The following is an 11,157-nucleotide window of genomic DNA, read 5'->3' on the forward strand; positions in this document are numbered from 1 at the left end:
TTCCCAGGTATAATGCATTATCCCACATTCACTGTGGAGGGTAACTTTGTGATATTTAAATGCAAAACCTTACTGTAGTATAATGTCTAAGCCTTAAAGGCTTTTGACACAAGGTGCCCATGGGCGCCCAAGGTGGGCCCACACGTGAGCACGTTTCCCGAGGTGAAGGAAGAATTGACTGGACGAAAACAAGATGGACCCCACGCAGGCATGCTTCCCGAGGTAGACAGGCGAAATTTTGCAGGCGAAGGCCAGGTTAACGAGCGAGCATGTTCGAGAGAGATCAATGGCTCACGCTATTTCGTGAGGGAAGATGCACAAAGTTTAAACCCCACGAAATAGCGAGTCAATGAGAGCCGTCCACGTGGCACGTAGGTGGCAGGTACAGTCAGCGGTCCAGCAGGCGGGTCCCAGTGAGGTGGCACATGGTTGGCGCACAGGTGGCGATGATGAGGTGTCATCCTAGGTGGCGTCTGGTCAACCCCATCGACCAATCAGACCCCGCCATGTGGCAAGGCGTCAGAGCACAAATGGAGGCAAAAATTTAAATTTAAAATTGTTTATTATATAGTTTATACTATATTAATAAATGAAAAATTTAAATGTTCGAGCATATTGGGGAATTAATTCGCCCAGGATTCAATTTTTGGCCAAGGTATAAAGTGTTGTATATTTTCGGAAAGCTCTCGAAGCGAGGAATCAGATTATGAAGTAATTTGGACAAATGTGGGATATTTTAGAAGCAGTTTCCACGGGAACAAAATTCAGTTAGAGAGGAGAGACACTTGGCAATTTTCAGTTGTGAATTTGTTTTTCTTCCCTCCTCTTTTTATTCCCCATTCTTCTCAGTTGTAAGGGTTCCAAAAATTTGGAGAAATGCTCCAGATTTGATGGCTTCCATTTCTGAATGTCATGACAAAAATTTGTAATTGCTTTTGGTTTGTTTTCCGGGTATAGAGATTGCAGGGCAATGTTGTAAATGTGATTCTAGTTGCAGGACTTGCTTGTGTCAGGCATGAGTAAATTCCTCATAGTATTGTCTCTGTGTAAGTATTTCATTATTATGAATTGAATCCTCAAGGAGGATAAGATTTGTCAATTTCAAAGAAATTGTGTGATTGTTTATAGGTATCCTTCAAGGAAGGTTTTAAACTCTGTAGTCAATCATAAATGATGAAATATATTTTCCAGATCTGATAAAATTGTGAATGAATCAAATAGTGCATTAATATAAGGTATTGATGCATGAATATCTTGTTTAAGGAAAATAAGCTTGCATCTATGATTCATATTTGTAGTTATGTCTGTGACTCTGTTGCCCAATGAACAAGGCACTGGTCTTGCAATTTTGGGGATGTTTTCAGATATACATTTAAAAGATAAATCTATTCTCCCTTCATGTTTAGGGGTGTTTGTGTTCCATTCTTTCCAAGCTCTGTTTCATCCTATTGTTTGTATAGATCTAGCCAATCTGTAATGTTTGCTAATATGTTGAGCTTGTGAAATGATTTGTCTGCTCATTGTTGATGCAGTCTTATGTTTGTGATTATTATATTCAATGCATCAAGAGGGTGTCCCCCCCTAGGTCTAGCAGAACCTGAAGTGCAGGAGGATCAATTAGGATCCTATGTTATGTTGTCCAAGCCCTAATGTGTTTTGTAGATTGAAATTGGCCATTTCATAGAAAGATTTGCAGGTGTTCTTGGGTTATCACTTTTGGTGAACAAAAGAGTCTACTATTTGAAAGAGAGTGAAATGACCCAAAATCTCAAGAGCTAATCCGAAATCACCTACTTGATTGACAAGCATAGCTTTGATAGCTGCTTTATTCGCCTGAAGTCATATGAACTGAAAATTGATTAGCAAATAGGAAGCGAGACCTACTCCCTCCCATCCTGGGAATAATTGAATCAAGTTATCCCCGGTAACCGACATGAGCATGAAGAAAGTGGAAATGGATGAATAACACATAAATTGAGGGCTATGTGGATCCTCGGACATATAGGAAATGGAATAGAGATGGACCGAGCTACTTACAAATGTAACCGCGATTAACATAACTACGGTCGGGCTATCAAACACAGGGTCGAAAGTGAATTCTGGGTCAAACTAAATCAAGCAAGCTCTATTACCCATGGTCGATGCGGTGGTGCACCCCACTCAAATTGAAGTAAGTGCTCTCCAAACCATGCAGGGAGGTCTCCCATCACACGGCTCACCAACTTGATTGATATTATGGCTGGTGGCGCCCTACTCTCCCCCCCCACCCCACTACTATAGTTGGCATTTAGTTATAGTTTAGCCCTATTGAACCCCCACTATTCCTCCCCCCACCCTATTAATTATCCTGCTAGAATAACCGAGGAGAGGGCCTTTACCCTTTCTAATAGTAGGGGTAGGGGCTCCAGGGCCCTATTGAACCCCCACTATAGAGGATAGGGGCCTGAAAAATAGGATAGAGGTAGGGCGGGGCCCTACTATAACTAAACTCTTATAGGGGGGTGGGGGGGGCTATAGTGGGGTGGGCGGGGGCCGAGTCAATCAAGTGTATGGCATCTACAGACTTGGGCCCCTTCTCCCCCTACACCACTGATCTTTGCTACGATAGAGGGTGGAACCGGCCAACTATATATAGAGATAGCCGCCCTCGACCAATGGCCTGCATTGGGAGAGCGATAGGCCCCTCTCCTAATCAATAGAGCACTAAGGGACTAGATCATAGATCGATCAATAGTTGGGGTACTATGAGCCCTCTGTCCCACGCAACCAGCGACTCTTCCAACCCCCTGGGTGCCGATACAGAGGTGCGAAGTGGTATGCTACTCTTGGCCTCATCTTTCTTAGCCTGGCATAAGAGCCCCCTTGTTACCCATATGCGAGGCACCTTAGCCCTGGCCTTTAGGCGCTCGACCGACCCCCCCAACTTCTATAGTAGGGGCCCCCTACTATAGAAGCAGGCAGTTTGGATAGGGCCCTATGCTTCCTATCGGCTGGGGCCCCTATCCACCCCACCCCTACCTCTTCCTATCTATAGTGGGTCCCTCTGGTCTACCTCCTCAATTCTGCCATTATTGCTACAGGGTGATACTTGAGCCCCCCACCCTGCTGCTTTCCCACACACAGAATTCTAGCTATAGTTTAGCTATAATGGGGTGGGGGGTAGGGCCGACACTATAGTGGGGGGGCTATAGTGTCGGGGGGGTGGTGGGGGGCATCCATAAATGACCTCGCATTTTTGCAAGCCCCATCCAAACTATCCAGTGAGTGCCCCCATCCTTCCTATCCAAACCATCTAAACTATCCACCTATCCCACTATATAAGGAGGTGGAGGGGGGGGCACTCTAAGATAGGATGAGGGAGAGGGCACGTGTCAATTGTCAATCAGTAGAGCGCATAAATGACCTTCAGACCGATGGGCTCCCACACCTATAGTGTTTGTGATCCCATCAACTATGTATCGAAAGGGGCAAGAAACAGAGGGGTTGTCTTGTATGTCCCCCCCTTCTTCCCGACATGCTATGGTGCCCCAGTTCCATAGAGCAAGTCGGGCTTATGTATAGATATCATTGTGGAGCAACTGTGAATGAAGAGCGATGCACATCCATCTACTATCTACTCATTCCGGTGACTTCACGGTTGCCAAAGGAGCCCCAAGAAGCATCAAACATTTCAGATGAGATCCATGGAGAAATTTTTGGATAGCGAGCACTAGGTCCCGGTGCAACCTCATGAGAAGCAGTCAAGGATGAGATAGGAGATGATGAAATGCATGTGGTGGTTACTATGGCGGTTCCTTCTGAACCTAGAAAATGTCCGAATGCACCTGCTATGGGACTACCGAGCATGGGCGATGATACTATGAGTAAATACATGGAATCAAATATGGGGATGACCAGGAATCAGGGGGGAGGGCGGTTACGGGAGAGCAGCCTGTGATTGGGTTGAGCAGAAAATGAGTTTCTTTCATTCAAGTGATCTGCCTATAGCAACTATGCCCCCCAATGCAGGGTGGTGAGAGGCTAGCAATGGCTATCTTCCTGGGTGTTCATAGGGAACTCTAGGGAGGGTCCCGACACAATAATCTACTATGGTAGGTGGATCTAGCCATTGCCCCCCCCCATGTCAATTAATTAGCCTGCTATAATAAGGAGCCCTATAGTTGGGGGTTACACATAGGCCCTACTATCTAGCCGGGGGGAACTATGGAATAGGGGGGGCATCATTGGAACACACACACATCTATGGGTATGGGAGAGGTGGGATTCGGACCTACATAGAAAACCTCCAATAGATTTACAGTCTGTCTCTTTAAACCACTAGGCCACTCTCCCCCAGCACCGTAGGGACTCTTTTCAAGTAGAAGGCCCCCCCGTAGGGGAAGCCGGCAGCAGTCGGGTGGCTAGTGAGTTCGCTGTCGCTCACTAGTTATGCATAAATGTCATTCGTGCCCATTGTTCATTCGAACTGGGGCCCATTAGAATAGTAGGGGTTCTAGAAAGTTTGCATCTCATGTTACTGAGATCAGGTAGTTCACCTTTTCATACTAGTGGCATTGGCACCTTTCACCCTTTATCGTTCATGAAGGGGACAAGAGGTGGCACCCACTTATTCCACATCCATGCCATATCTATAAGTAATAAGACCGACTCACATGAGGATCCTCGATAGCTTTACCCAACTCTATTCACCTGGAGCTATTCCCCACTCCTTTCAGGGCTAGTACTCACTCTAAAGAGATCAATTTACTTCCTGACTGGCCTAAGAGAGTACACTCCTAACGGGGCTAGTAGGCACTCCTACCTGCATCTATACACTCAGAACAAAGCTATTCCAGGGCTTGGTACCACTACAAAGTGATAGATTCCTTTTTGTTTGCTTAACCCAGGGACACTTACCACCATGGCTAGTAAGCTCTCTTTCCCACCTCTATGAGCTCTCTAGTAAGCTAGTACTAAGCTTGACCTGCACTGAAACAAATCTAGCACCTCTTAACACTACTATAGAGGGAGAGGAAGGAAGGTAGTTGACGAAATGGTTAGGCCCTACTTCATGAAGCTGGAAGTTCTATATTTTAGAACTATCGGAGATAGATTAAGAAGCAGTTGTTTAAGTTCCATCCCTACTAGCTCTTCACCCAATTCCAGGCCCAGGTTCAGTAGTGGCATGAATGCCCTAACTAGATGCTCGTGATTCTGATCAAATCTAATGTTTGAGATAGAGATCCAAGATGAGATTGAGATCCTGACCTTCGTTATATAAATTAAGATTTTATAGATGCCCTATCCCTTATCTATAAATTTGAAACAACACGATGCCAGAAGATTGGAAGGATCTTAATGAAACAAGCTCCAATAGATAATGGTTCTATTTAAATGGAACTTCCCGGCATAAGGTGGCTTCTAACTAAATGGAGTTTCCCAAACAATCAATAGGGCAAGAACCCTTACCCCCCGACAAATTATGCCCTACTATTTGCCTGTTTCTTTTTTTTATTCGAGATTCCAGCTCGATTCAATTGAGTCGAATGTCGAGTTCTTTCATTTGACCCTACAACATAAGGTGGGGGGTAAGGGTTTCTCGATTCTATACATAACATGCCAACTATCATTCACCTTTTCACCCTACTATTCAAACACCCATCCTCCCCATTGAATCGATCTATACTCAGAACAATGGGAAGAGAGATTGATAAGAGATCAATAAGAGATCAATGAGAGATCAATATAAACTATTCAAAAGTTTGGCGAATATGACTGCCCCCCATATTCTAGCAAGCTGATTAATCAAGAGGTTTATATTATCGTGACCCCCCGGTGAATAGTAGGGGCATAGAATAGGGCGGAGTGGGGGGGATTATAGCTGCTAATCAAAATTTCCAGATTATATACGTAACATTCCAACTATCAACTATCGGGGCATGTTACGTATATAATCTGGGGGGAGTTGGGTCACTTTGCCAGTCATATGACCTAGACGAATGATCAATGTTAGGGGCGGGGCCCTAGAAAGATAGTAGGCATATTACGTATAGAATCAGTTAACTACTATCATAGCAAGTTAATGACCGATACAAATTCTATCGATTCATGAATGAATGAATAATTATTCAACCGAAAGGCCCATAGAATTGTAGGGGCAGATTGAGAATGTTGATTGATTCGACTTTGAGGCCACTACAACTCCCTCCCACTTCTCAATTTGACTCTGAGAACCTGGCCCCTATGAGTAAGTGTCAGACCTTGTCAACATCGCTGAACACTCAAAGGCAATATCTCATGCTTACTTTATACTTGTTCCCCCAGCCAATAAGTTCCCAATCTTTATTCTATGAGGCCAGCCACTACTCTCTATACTTCACCTAACCAAAGAAAGACAATGCATTCTTATAACGTAAGTAGAGTGGTTTGGGTATAGCAAGCAGGACTTGAACCCCCAAAAGCCCATGACAATAAGCCAACAATAGCCAATACAACAAGCTCAACAAGCAAGATTCTCTCTATCAATTTGGTTGCTTCTGCTTGCCAGCTTTCTTTCTTTATGACAGATTGCATCGATAACTCTTCCCAATCTATTTTCCATTGATAGGAGAATGAGGACTATTTCTAAATATCTTATAGCTGGGTGGGACCATTCGGTCCTTATTCTAGTCTATTCTTCGTTCCCTTCCCCTTATTTTTCAGAGTGGAAAATCGAACCTTTCCAAAGGGCCTTTCAGTTCAATTAATCCAGCTATGAAGGGTGACGTATCTTTGAGGAATTGTCTTTCCCTCCCCAATCAATCAATCAATCCTTTCAGTCACTGTGTAAGGTAGCCTTTCAGTAATGTAGAAGTGGGTATAGAACACTTTATCGATGTATAAACATATGTAGAAGTGCTTCTTCTGCCCTAACCGAGAACAATCTCTAAGCAAGGAGAAAGCCCTCACCCTACCCTTGCTTGCTGACCTTCTAAATCAAAATATCCTAGGAAGTATGTCAGATGATTTTCTAAATCAAAATATCCCAAGCTTCAAGTCTATCGGAGGCTTGCAAAGAGGAGAAAATGCCCGAAACAACCATAAAGTAGGTATACTAAAACCGAAGTTTGTTTTAAGAGCTTTAGGGTTTATTAAAAGAAAATTGAGAAGGAACCATTCAAAAAATAAAAAAAGTATTCCGCTGTCTTTTTTGTAGCTTTCTCTTCTCCGGTTAAAGGGATGTTATGAATGCACTTCATGCTTCATAACATAAGGTAGTGGAGGGGGGCTATAACTGTACCGATATTGCTTTCCTTGGCTGCTGAACTGAGGCTACTGAACCTTTCCCTTGGCTACTGGCTACTGATGAGAGCACCTATGAGTAGTAGAGGTAATAAAAACTATCTCCTTTCAGTTCTATGAGGGCCGGAATATATTGTTGAGGGCCAGAATCTATCTAAAAGTAAGTTCCCCTCTCTTTCCCCTCATTGGCCAAAGGTTGGTTCTAGCCAACACACACAGTCCAAGCTTAACTGGAGGCATCGTTCAGTGAGCACTTAGCGAACAACGTACTGTTTATGATTATGATTAGACTGTTTATTACCAGTTCAAACTTTTTTTGAGTTGTTGGCTATATATGAGCTTGTTTATGAGCTGTATTAGTAGGGAAAGAGAAGGGCAGGAGGTGGGAGGGGAGGTGTCCTACTCACAAGGCTAGTTAATCCATCACAGGCTCATGATTCCAGTGCAAGAGGGTCTTGCTTGCCTTCTTTGATCTATTATCGTACCAGCATGGGCATCAATCTATCGTACCAGTCATTCGTGGGCAAGGTAACTGACTAATTCTATTTATTAATTGGTTTTCCCCTCAGACGAGCCCGAGGAGGTGTGGGAAGGTCACTTACTACTGATATTTATGGATTGACAAGACTGGAAGGTCCATTTGCAAGGAAATCTGCTAAAAAGCAAAGTCTCAGTCACCCTACCATATCGCCTTCCCAACCAACCCAAACCAAGCCAACCCAAGTAGCTTTATACAAGCAGTTAAGGGTAGTTGGGCATTGAACTGGGATATTTTTATTAGTCAAGGCAGGTGCAGTACGAATTGAGGGTCTTCATGGGAAGTCATAATTCTACTGCTCTAGATTTGTTCCATCCCAATAGCATGACGCTATAGCTACTCTAGAGTTGGTCCCATCCCCCCAATAGCGCAAATCAAGGCTATTCTCATTAGAAATAAGAGCTATTCTCCTTCCTTCTCTTAAAGACTAGGCTAACCAGTAAAGAAGAGCTATTCAATCCAGAGGGACAGATAGCTCTTTACACCCGAGCCAGTCAAGTGAAGCATCCCATCGGAAAGAGACTCTACTGTCCCTAAAGGCTAGTTAGAGTGCTTCCCCTTCCTTCTATTAAGCACCCTACCTTTTTGGTTAGAAAGGTAGGTTTGAATGCCTGAAACATGTGTGTATAATTGATTTGTCACACTATTCTAAGGCTTGATTTATGAACGGCTAGCTAGTGGCTTGTGCTACTGGATAAGTGGGTGAGGTAATAACTGACTAGAGTGGCTGGCTTTGTATGGCTTTGTCCAGTTGTCTTCTTTACGGCTCCCCCATGAGTACCTGCTGGTTGTTGGTAACTTACGGACTTACTATATAGAAATTTGGGTTAACCCATAACTTCCCCCACTATAGTAAAAGTCAAACGGACTTACTATACAGGAATGGGCAAATGGACTGATCAAATTGGTGATGAACAAACTTACGATATAATCAAACAACATCAAATATATCATGCCGAAGTAGTTGCCTCACCCACTCAACCATCCTAAAGATAGATTTCATCACTAAATCATCCAACCTGAGGGCAACAGTAAGGACAGATAGATGAACCTACCCAACCTAAGGCTCAAAGATTGTGTTTTGCTTTCGGAGTTACCAATTGCAAGTCACCGGAGTGACTGATAGAAAGTGTCTACAAAGCCTATTGGGGTAGTCAATTTCTATCTATGAACCTAGCCTAAAGAAAGAAGAAGAGTAGCTAGTTCATTCCCCAAAATAAAATTCCAATGTGGTCAATTCAGTAATAAAAGATGGCCTTATATAGAGTAGCTGGTTCATTCCCCCATGACTTTAAGTGGAAAATGAAAGAGTTCAAGGGTGGCGTATCGAGATGGTCAATTTCAGAGTGGGAAGGTGGCCCTGTGGGCAGCTGCTATCTGCTGAATTGTAAATTAATATAACCCAACTAGAAACTTTTGTTGCCCTTGACATTATAGTTGTCTAGTTTGATAGCCCTACTATTCGCCTTTTTGAGATTATTCTCGATTCTATACGTAACATGCCTATAGGGTGTTCATGTGGGAATGATTGGGCTAGACTAGATTCTAGATTCTATACGTAACATGCCTCCTACTCACCACTCCCTTTGCCTTAAATGCCAGGGTTAACCATTGTTACGCTAGAATTCCCACCCACCTTCTCACTATAGTTGGTAGGGTAATTCTAGTTGCCCGGAACCAATGAATGGATCCTGCTGTGGGGGGTCAGACCAATGAATGAATCTCAGTTAACAATCGAGGGGTTGTACTGGGTCAATTCCGGATCATCAACTCCTCATATCGGGCATGGCTCCAAAAAGGATTGGGTTCGTACCAGGTATGATAGGATCCGGGAATAGGGTATTCGGTAGGATTGGGGTACTGCCAGCAGGTATTATGGTAGGATCTGGGTAACCCTTTCTGTGATTGGTGGTACTATGGTGGGCAGTAGGAGATCTGGGTGTTGCTACTAGGTATTGCGGTAGGAGATCCCGGTGCTGGGTATGGTGGGAGAGGTAACCCATTACATGATCGGTAGTAAGCATCTGGGTTTCATGATTGGTAGTACACATCCAGATCAACTGCTCAGTAAGCATCTGCATCTGGAGTGACCCACCATTCTATGATTGGTGAGCATCTAGTCCATTCCATGATCAGCAAGCATCTAGTGATCAGGTATGGGTGGGATCGGTAAGCACCTAGTGATGGGGTATGGGTAGTAGCATCTAGTGGTGTTGGAATGACTGGGTATGGGTAGCATCTATCCAGTGATGTTGGAATGATGTGGTGAAGTGGATGTTCAAATAGTGTGAAGTCATTGATGGGGGAGATGCTACTATCACTGATCCACCACGGGTGAGACCCTAGCCACTGAGGGAACTGGTTAAGTCGATGAGTGTGAGGAAACTGTTCGATCCCTCTTCACTCCCTTGGGTTCAACAAATGAAATCTCATATTCTCCCGCCCCTTGATTGTTATTTGTTTCCTAAATAAAATAGATGATTCCCTACATTGGTTGGCCCGTTGAGCAGGTGATAGAGACAATGTTCCACGAGGCCTATTGTTTCTTTAGGCCATAAATAGTGGGTCCATCTGATCCAGCATAAACATACACAGAATTTGGATCGGTTCCTATTCTGAATGAAGAATATCCTGATGGTTGGTCGGCAATTGAGACAATGTTCGAATGGGAGGGGGGAAGTAATGTTGGTGGGAGGTCCCTCCTATTTTTGTTGTTGGGGGGGCTGGGGAGATTGATTGTGGGGTGAGTGAGTGCCATAGAATTGTAGGGGGAGCTCCCTACCATGGTCACATTTTGATTAGCACCTCTAGATGGTAGGGGCTCAAGATTCAAAGTAGGGGAACTCAGGAAGGGTACGAGTAGCTCCAAATGCACCCACTTTTCAAATCCTATTGAGCCCCTACAATTCAATGGGCCCCTACTATTCTATGGAATGCGTAATTAATTAGCTTGCGTTTTGTAGCAGGCTAATTAATTGAGAATACGCTAGGCAAGGGGCTAGAGTAACAATTCTAGCTGCTAGCCCTTTATTAATCAGCCTCATAGAATTGATAGGGGACCCTTTAGAATGGTAGGGGGCTTTACTGGGGCTCAAATAGTTCTAGAATCACCCCATAGAATTGGTTGGGAGCAGTGCCCTACTATTCACCAGGATGCGCTCCATAGCCTCCTACCACCCCCCCAGCCGAATAGTAGGGCGAGCAACTTGCCCCGACATGTCCTCCCACCCACCCCAATTAATTATCTTGCTAGAGTTCTACTATTAATCAGCTTGCTAGAATAAGGCGAGCAGTTCATAACTATACCCCTCTCGATAGTTGCTAGAATTGCCCATAGAATTGGTCAATTACATGTACGC

The sequence above is a fragment of the Cryptomeria japonica genome, chromosome 5, assembly GCF_030272615.1.
Source record: "Cryptomeria japonica chromosome 5, Sugi_1.0, whole genome shotgun sequence".
NCBI lineage: Eukaryota > Viridiplantae > Streptophyta > Pinopsida > Cupressales > Cupressaceae > Cryptomeria > Cryptomeria japonica.